We start from the raw sequence: 10,098 nt of genomic DNA, 5'->3' as shown, positions 1-10,098 counted from the left end.
GTATCTCATGGAACCCCAAAATATCTGAGTCGGTAGCCTGCTGGGATAGGAATTAAAAAATAAATCTTTATCCCAGGCAACAATTTTTTCTCTTCAGTCTCTAGTCTCTGATTTGCTCACCATACTGCTTTATTCTTTTCTATCAACTGGAATTATCTGCTTCTTTGTGTGCATGGAGGTAGATGGCTACCCCCAGTTCTCAAGCTGGATTTATCTTGGTTCTGGTCATATGGTAGAAGCTAATTAGCTGTCTCTGAACCTTTATTCCAAATTGCTAAGAAGAATATGTTTAGCCTAGTCAAGGTCAGTTGTGTGTGCATGGGAGGGGTGGGGTGTGTGTATGGTGTGGTGAGCAGTTCTTAAAGAAATGGGATCATTGTGAAGTGAGCAGAGACCCTGAAGTTAGTTCCATTTATTTGAAATCTGGGAAGCAGTGTCAAGAGCAAATCAAGGAGTTGGTAGGTGAAATTCACCAAGTTTTATCTAGAAAAAATTAAGAAAATCTTAAAACCAGGAAGTTTATGTAAGAATCAAGAGAATTATTGATTAAAGATACGAACAGAGGATGAGAAAAATGACAGATTTTGCTTAATTTATGAAAGCTTGTTTTGACTGGCCAAATGCTTATGAAATTAATGAGTTATAATACACAAAATGGACAGCATTCAGGAAGCATTGGTTAGTTCCACCTCCCCTCTCACACTTCTCCAAGTTGAGTTTTTTTAAAGGAAATGCATAAATGCTGGAAGGGTTTTTGGTTATATGAATAGTAAAAATGAAGGAGAGAATTAAAAGACTAAAATGTTTCAGAGTTTCCAAAACAGGAATTCAAGGAATATCACAGGTAGCAAGAGTGTTGTGGAGATGAAGATGGGCCAGATATCTTAGCCAGAGGGCTCCAAAAGGGGTGCACGCTCCCAAGGATAAAATGATGGAGTGCAGAAAGAAAATATTTAATTTCTGCTTATACTTATTCTTTATCTAAAAATTAAGAAGGAAATGAAACTTTGATGATATTTCATATACAGATCAAAGCTGGTAGCCTAACTTGGATTGCATGTTAGACTAGAGCTACCATGTGTGGTACATGATAGAAAGGGAATATGCAGTATGACTAATATCGTATACTTTGCAACCATACTCCCTGGGTTGAGTCTCATCTCTTATACAAACTATCTGTGAGACTTACATGAATTACTTAACCTCTCTGTGCCTCTTTTGCCTCACATGTGAAATAGGAATGAAAATAATATTTATCTCATAGAATTGTTCTGAAGATAAATGAGCTGATAGATGTAAAGTGTTTGGAAGAGTTGTTGATATACAGAAGCATGATATGAGTGTTAGGAACAACTGTGAATCTGAGAGAAGAATGGGGTTCTAAACCATGGAGGAGCTGACAGTGGTGCCTTCCCTCTTCTGTTCAATTTCAGCCTTATGTAATGTATTACCATTCAGGTGAATTTTATCCAGTGGAATCATACAGATTGCATCATTTACTTTTAGTGAGAGTAGAAAGGCTTCTTGGTATCATTAATATATAGAAATAAGCAACAAACTATTTTTTTTCATGTAAACGTAGAATAAGAACTCTTGATTTTGGCTCTTAGTGACTCTAAGTTCTTTTCTTTCTCAAAATGGTAATTTCTAGGCTATTGTTTGTTATTCATATCCTATTTATTTGGACATTTAAAGGCATTTCACTTAATGCAAGAAAATTGATCAGAAAAGCACTATTAGATTAATTGTATCAGGCATCAGCACTATGGTGGAATCTTTAATTTGAGGTCAAATTAAAGAATAGACATATCTTTGACTTTAAAAATAAAAACGGACCCCAAAGGTAGAATGTGTGCACATAATTGCTGTAATTATTAGGAGGCCCTGAATGGGTTGGATTGTTCAGATTGTTCTGCTTGGTTGGGAACAAGAGGAGATAATTGAGAGAATCTTCATAGAGGCTGGTAAGATCAGCTCAAGGAGCCAATCATGTAATGAAACTTATGCATGTCAAACCCTCTGGGTGCCTATGCCATTGGTGACATAAATGGGTAGGTGAGGAAGCATTTTATGTTCTGTAGAAAAGGCAAAAGCTCAGCAGAACTGATATTGAGAATGTTTAAAAATGGTGGCAACTGTTTTCACATGGTTTCCTAAGATTAAGGACCAGGAAGACCATCCTGAGTTGTGGTCCCTGTGTGGCCCCCTTCCATTTTCCTTCACTATGCCCAGAGAGTCAGAATTTGGAGAAGAAAAATAGCCAAACTGAAGGATATGCTCAAATTATGTTATGGTTAATTTTGTGTGTCAACTTGACTGGGCCACAGGGTACCCAGATATTTGGTCAAACATATTCTGTTTGTGTCTGTGAGGGTGTTTTTTTTTGATGAGATTAACAACTGAAGTCAGTAGACTGAATAAAGCAGGTTGCCCTCCCTAATGTGGGTGGCCCTCATTCAGTCTAAAGGCCTGAATAGAATAAAAAGACTGACCTTCCCAAGAATAACAGGGAACTCTTCCTGCCTGAGTGCTGAGCTGGGACATTGGTCTTTTTTCCTTTCTTAGTCTTTGTACTTGAATTGAAAGATCAGCTCCTCTTGGTCTCAAGTCTACCAGATTTCAGACTGGAACTAAATCCATCAGCTCTTTTGAGTTTCCAGCTGACTGCAGATCCTGGGACTTCTTAACCTTTGTAATCATGTGAATCAGTTCCTTATAATAAATCTCTTTATGCAATAAAAAAACAAATATAAATTTAAAAAATATCTCCTATTGGTTTTGTTTCTCTGGAAAACACTGACTAGTACAAGTTTCAATAGTATTAGGAATGATTTTTCTCATTCTAATACATTCTAATAGTATTAGAATGAAGAAAAATGACCCACATGGTGGCTCAGGCAATACACACTTAAGAAATTGAATTCAGTGTGGAGATCTGAAAAAAAAAAAACTAAACAAAAATAGTTCTGAATTAAAGCACTCAAAAATACTACATTTTATGCTAATAGTACATCTTCTTTGGGATTAAAAGCAGTCTATGGCTGCTTAAATCATTATGTAGTACAGTATATTGACAAGTAAAGGAAAGAAATGTAAGTCAAACTTAAAAGGAATTCACATGTTTATAAAAATTGAACAACTGCATCTTAAGACAGCCTACTCTTCAGAATCATCCCTTACATTTCTTTTTTTTGTTTTTTTTTTGTTTTTTTTAAATTCTATTTATTTATTTTTTATTTTTTTTAATCAGTCATCAATTTTATACACATCACTTTATACATGTCAATCCCAATCGCCCAATTCAGCACACCACCATCCCCACCCCACCGCAGTTTTCCCCCGTTGGTGTCCATACGTTTGTTCTCTACATCTGTGTCTCAACTTCTGCCCTGCAACCTGGTTCATCTGTACCATTTTTCTAGGTTCCACATACATGCGTTAATATACGATATTTGTTTTTCTCTTTCTGACTTACTTCACTCTGTATGACAGTCTCTAGATCCATCCACGTCTCAACAAATGACTCAATTTCGTTCCTTTTTATGGCTGAGTAATATTCCATTGTATATATGTACCACAACTTCTTTATCCATTCGTCTGTCGATGGGCATTTAGGTTGCTTCCATGACCTGGCTATTGTAAATAGTGCTGCAATGAACATTCGGGTGCATGTGTCTTTTTGTATTACGGTTTTCTCTGGGTATGTGCCCAGTAGTGGGATTGCTGGGTCATATGGTAATTCTATTTTTAGTTTTTTAAGGAACCTCCATATTGTCCTCCATAGTGGCTGTATCAATTTACATTCCCACCAACAGTGCAAGAGGGTTCCCTTTTCTCCACACCCTCTCCAGCATTTGCTGTTTGTAGATTTTCTGATGATGCCCACTCTAACTGGTGTGAGGTGATACCTCATTGTAGTTTTGACTTGCATTTCTCTAATAATTAGTGATGCTGAGCATCTTTTCATGTGCTTCGTGGCCATCTGTATGTCTTCTTTGGAGAAATGTCTATTTAGGTCTTCTGCCCATTTTGGGGTTGGGTGTTTGTTGCTTTAATATTGAGCTGAATGAGCTGTTTATATATTTTGGAGATTAATCCTTTGTCCGTTGATTCATTTGCAAATATTTTCTCCCATTCTGAGGGTTGTCTTTTCGTCTTATTTATGGTTTCCTTTGCTGTGCAAAAGCTTTGACGTTTCATTAGGTCCCATTTGTTTATTTTTGTTTTTATTTCCATTACTCTAGGAGGTGGATCAAAAAAGATCTTGCTGTGATTTATGTCAAAGAGTGTTCTTCCTATGTTTTCCTCTAAGAGTTTTATAGTGTCCAGTCTTACATTTAGGTCTTGAATCCATTTTGAGTTTATTTTTGTGTATGGTGTTAGGGAGTATTCTAATTTCATTCTGTTACATGTAGCTGTCCAGTTTTCCCAGCACCACTTATTGAAGAGACTGTCTTTTCTCCATTGTCTATCTTTGCCTCCTTTGTCATCGATTAGTTGACCATAGGTGCGTGGGTTTATCTCTGGGCTTTCTATCTTGTTCCATTGATCTATGTTTCTGTTTTTGTGCCAGTACCATATTGTCTTGATTACTGTAGCTTTGTAGTATAGTCTGAAGTCAGGGAGTCTGATTGCTCCAGCTCCGTTTTTTTTCCCTTAAGACTGCTTTGGCTATTCGGGGTCTTTTGTGTCTCCATACAAATTTTAAGATGATTTGTTCTAGTTCCGTAAAAAATGCTATTGGTAATTTGATAGGGATTGCATTGAATCTGTAGATTGCTTTGGGTAGTATAGTCATTTTCACAGTGTTGATTCTTCCAATCCAAGAACATGGTATATCTCTCCATCTGTTGGTATCATCTTTAATTTCTTTCATCAGTGTCTTATAGTTTTCTACATACAGGTCTTTTGTCTCCCTAGGTAGGTTTATTCCTGGGTATTTTATTCTTTGTGTTGCAATGGTAAATGGGAGTGTTTCCATAATTTCTCTTTCAGATTTTTCATCATTAGTGTATAGGAATGCAGGAGATTTCTGTGCATTAATTTTGTATCCTGCAACTTTACCAAATTCATTAATTAGCTCTAGCAGTTTTCTGGTGGCAGTTTTAGGATTCTCTACGTATAGTATCATGTTATCTGCAAACAGTGACAGTTTTACTTCTTCTTTTCCAACTTGTATTCCTTTTATTTCTTTTTCTTCTCTGATTGCCGTGGCTAGGACTTCCAAAACTGTGTTGAATAATAGTGGTGAGAGTGGACATCCTTGTCTCATTCCTGATCTTAGAGGAAATGCTTTCAGGTTTTCACCATTGAGAATGATGTTTGCTGTGGGTTTGTCATATGTGGCCTTTATTATGTTGAGGTAGTTTCCCTCTATGCCCACTTTCTGGAGAGTTTTTATCATAAATGGGTGTTGAATTTTGTCAAAAGCTTTTTCTGCCTTTATTGAGATGATCATATGGTTTTTCTTCTTCAGTTTGTTAATGTGGTGTATCCCATTGATTGATTTGTGTATATTGAAGAATCCTTGCATCCCTGGGATAGATCCCACTTGATCGTGGTGTATGATCCTTTTAATGTGTTGTTGGATTCTGTTTGCTAGTATTTTGTTGAGGATTTTTGCATCTATATTCATCAGTGATATTGGTCTGTAATTTTCTTTTTTTGTAGTGTCTTTGTCTGGTTTTGGTATCAGGGTGATGGTGGCCTCATAGAATGAGTTTGGGAGTGTTCCTTCTTCTGCCGTTTTTTGGAAGAGTTTGAGAAAGATGGGTGTTAGCTCTTCTCTAAATGTTTGATAGAATTCACCTGTGAAGCCATCTGGTCCTGGACTTTTGTTTGTTGGAAGATTTTAAGTCACAGTTTCAATTTCATTCCTTGTGATTGGTCTCTTCATATTTTCTGTTTCTTCCTGGTTCAGTCTTGGAAAGTTATACCTGTCTAAGAATTTGTCCATTTCTTCCAGGTTGTCCATTTTATTGGCATAGAGTTGCTTGTAGTAGTCTCTTAGGATGCTTTGTATTTCTGCGGTGTCTGTTGTAACTTCTCCTTTTTCATTTCTGATTTCATTGATTTGAGTCCTCTCCCTCTTTTTCTTGATGAATCTGGCTAATGGCTTATCAATTTTGTTTATCTTCTCAAAGAACCAGCTTTTAGTCTTATTGATCTTTGCTATTGTTTTCTTTGTTTCTATTTCATTTATTTCTGCTCTGATCTTTATGATTTCTTTCCTTCTGCTAACCATGGGTTTTGTTTGTTCTTCTTTCTCTAGTTTCTTTAGGTGTAAGGTTAGATTGTTTACTTGAGATGTTTCTTGTTTCTTGAGGTAGGCTTGTATAGCTATAAACTTCCCTCTTAGAACTGCTTTTGCTGCATCCCATAGGTTTTGGGTCATCGTGTTTTCATTGTCATTTGTCTCTAGGTATTTTTTGATTTCCTCTTTGATTTCTTCGGTGATCTCTTGGTTATTTAGTAATGTATTGTTTAGCCTCCATGTGTTTGTGTTTTTTACGTTTTTTTCCCTGTAATTGATTTCTAATCTCATATCGTTGTGGTCAGAAAAGATGCTTGATATGATTTCAATTTTCTTAACTTTACTGAGGCTTGATTTGTGACCCAAGATGTGATCTATCCTGGAGAATGTTCCGTGCGCACTTGAGAAGAACGTGTAATCTGCTGTTTTTGGATGGAATGTCCTATAAATATCAATTAAATCTATCTGGTCTATTGTGTCATTTAAAGCTTCTGTTTCCTTACTTATTTTCATTTTGGATGATCTGTCCATTGGCGTAAGTGAGGTGTTAAAGTTCCCCACTATTACTGTGTTACTGTCAATTTCCTCTTTTATAGCTGTTAGCAGTTGCCTTATGTATTGAGGTGCTCCTATGTTGGGTGCATATATATTTATAATTGTTATATCTTCTTCTTGGATTGATCCCTTGATCATTATGTAGTGTCCTTCCTCGTCTCTTGTAACATTCTTTATTTTAATGTCTATTTTATCTGATAGGAGTATAGCTACTCCAGCTTTCTTTTGATTTCCATTTGCATGGAATATCTTTTTCCATCCCCTCACTTTCAGTCTGTATGTGTCCCTAGGTCTAAAGTGGGTCTCTTGTAGACAGCATATATATGGGTCTTGTTTTTGTATCCATTCAGCAAGCCTGTGTCTTTTGGTTGGAGCATTTAATCCATTCACGTTTAAGGTAATTATCGATATGTATGTTCCTATGACCATTTTCTTAATTGTTTTGCGTTTGTTTTGTAGGTCCTTTTCTTCTCTTGTGTTTCCTACTTAGAGAAGTTCCTTTAGCATTTGTTGTAGAGCTGGTTTGGTGGTGCTGAATTCCCTAGCTTTTGCTTGTCTGTAAAGCTTTTGATTTCTGCATCGAATCTGAATGAGATCCTTGCTGGGTAGAGTAATCTTGGTTGTAGGTCTTCCCTTTCATCACTTTAAGTATATCATGCCACTCCCTTCTGGCTTGTAGAGTTTCTGCTGAGAAATCAGCTGTTAACCTTATGGGAGTTCCCTTGTATGTTATTTGTCGTTTTTCCCTTGCTGCTTTCAATAATTTTTCTTTGTCTTTAATGGTTTCCAATTTGATTACTTATCAGAACTTGTAATCAGAACGATTACAAGAGACAGAAGAGGCTGGGTGTGTGGCACCAATAAAACCGCACACACCCTGTACTTCTCTCTGCCTGTTGCTGGTTTGTGCATTTCCCCACCACACCTCCCGAGAGCAGTTTGTTTCCCGGAAGCAGGAGAAGAGAGGTCGGGAGAAGGAGATGCCTTATTGTTGTGAATGTGATGGATGTGGTGGCACCACAGGGGACTGGACACCAAGGCAAAGACTCCAGTATCTGATGAACTTACTGGTTGAACTTACTGCTTACTGGTCTTTGGCAGGTTATCAGCTTCTAAGAGTCTCTGTTTCTTCATCTGTAAAATTGGATCACGGTACCTGCACTCACTGATTTAACAAATAATATAAACATATAAATACATACTCTGGCGTATTCTAGGTGCTGGAAATCAAGCAGTAAACAGAACAGTCTCTCCTCTTCGGATGTTAATAGTCTAACATGGGAAGACGAAAAACTCGGCAATGACATCTGTGTCAGGTGGTTATGATACTTAGAAGAAAAATAAAGCTGGGGTGAGGGGTAGGGGAGACAGTGTATGCATGTGTGGACGACTTTTCTTAAAAGTCAAGGAAGGCATCTTTGATGAGATGATACTTAAACAGAACCTGGAAGAAAATGAGGTGCCATATAGATGTCCAGGTAGGGCAAAGAGCAAGTCAAAGATGCTGGAGTGGGAGAGTGCTTGGCAAGTTCAAGGAGCATGAAGAAGCTCTGTGTGGCTGGAGGGGTGGGAAAGTGGGGGTCAAGGAGAAGAGGGCAGAGAGGGTGTGTGTGTGTGTGTGTGTGTGTGTGTGTGTGTGTGTGCGCGCGCACGCAGGGGCTGGTTGGATCATGCAGCCTGGCAGGGTTACTCTAAGTGAGATGGGAAACAACTGGTGGCCTGGAGCAGAGAAATGACCTGATGTACGTTTTAGAAGGACCACTCTGGTTGTTCAGTGGAAAGTAGATTTTAAGACTGTAAACTCGGTGCTCTGTGACGACCTAGATGGGTGGGATTGGGGGAGGGGAGGGAGGTCCAAGAGGGAGGGGATATATGTATACCTATAGCTGATTCACTTCATTGTACAGCAGAAACTAACACAACATTGTAAAGCAATTATACTCCAATTAAAAAAAAACAACAACACTGTAAGTGGAGAAGCCAAAAGACCAGGTCGGAAGTGATTGCATCTCCAGGTGAGAGAGGAAGGGAGCTTGGATTTCAGCAGTGGTCGTGGTGATAAGTGACCGTCAGAATCTGGAAATATTCTGTAGGTAGAACTTGTAGGATGAGCTAGTATGCGGGATGGGTTGGGTGAATAGTGAGACACGAAGAGAGACCTCGAGATTTTGTCCTGAGAGTGGGATTGACACATACACACTACTGTGTATAAAATAGGTAACTAATAAGGACCTACTGTATAGCACAGGGAACTCTACTCCATACTCTGTAATGGCCTGTACGGGAAAAGGATCTAAAAAAGAGCAGATATATGTATCTGTATAACTGATTCACTTTGCTGTACGCCTGAAACTAACACAACATTGTAAATCAACTCTACTCCAATAAAAATTTAAAAAAAAAGGAAACAACACTTTTGCAATAAAAAAAAAAGATTTTGTCCTGAACGATGGGTAAACTGGAGTTGTCACATATTGAAACGGAGAACTGGGTGAAAGGAGAACCCTTTGGTTGTGGGGTGCAGGAACCAAGAATTTGGCTTCAGGCGCATTAAGCAGCAGTAGTCTCTTGGATACCCAAGTGGAGGTGTTGGGTAGACAGAGGCGTGTGAGCATCTGGGGCCCTGGGAGAGGCTGGGGCTGGGATACGATCATCAGTGTGTAGTTCATTAAAAATCTTGGGGCTGCATGAGATCATCAAGGGAGTGAGTGAGGATGGAGAAGAGGAGTGGGTGGGACATTCCAAGGTTTAAAAGTCAGAAAAATGAGACAGAACCAGCATGAGAATCAAGAGAGCCTGCTTAAGACGGGACATAGTACAGAGTGGGTGCTCAGTAAATCACAGCCACTGCCCTCACCATGACCATCGGTATTTTCATGGTTAGAGTACGGAGAAGTGAAGTTTGAAAACAAAATAGCAAGAATTCAGGAGGACGCACTTCATCTACTTTTTCCTCTTTTCCTTCCCTTTCCTCTGGATGTGCATCAATCGTGGTCTCAGACTTCCAGCTACTTAATAAAAATAAAACAAAACCATAAAAAACTTCTGGGCACCTTACAAGCCCACAACTCAGTTCAAAATATTCAAGAAGAGCTGAGGTCTTTGGGTTGTTGGTAGGGTGAGTAATCACTGAATAGAGTCAGGGAACTGGATGTGACTTTCTCCCCTTACCAACTCACCATATGACCTCAGGCAAGTCTGTCCCTGCCTCAGTCCTGGAGGAGGATAGAGACTTCCATTCAGGGGAGAATACTGATTAGCTCATCAAGTTTCCTACTTGGATGGCATCT

This window comes from Eschrichtius robustus, chromosome 11, assembly GCF_028021215.1.
Source record: "Eschrichtius robustus isolate mEscRob2 chromosome 11, mEscRob2.pri, whole genome shotgun sequence".
In the NCBI taxonomy this organism is placed as follows: Eukaryota; Metazoa; Chordata; class Mammalia; order Artiodactyla; family Eschrichtiidae; genus Eschrichtius; species Eschrichtius robustus.
Note: the sequence above shows the minus strand (reverse complement) of the source record.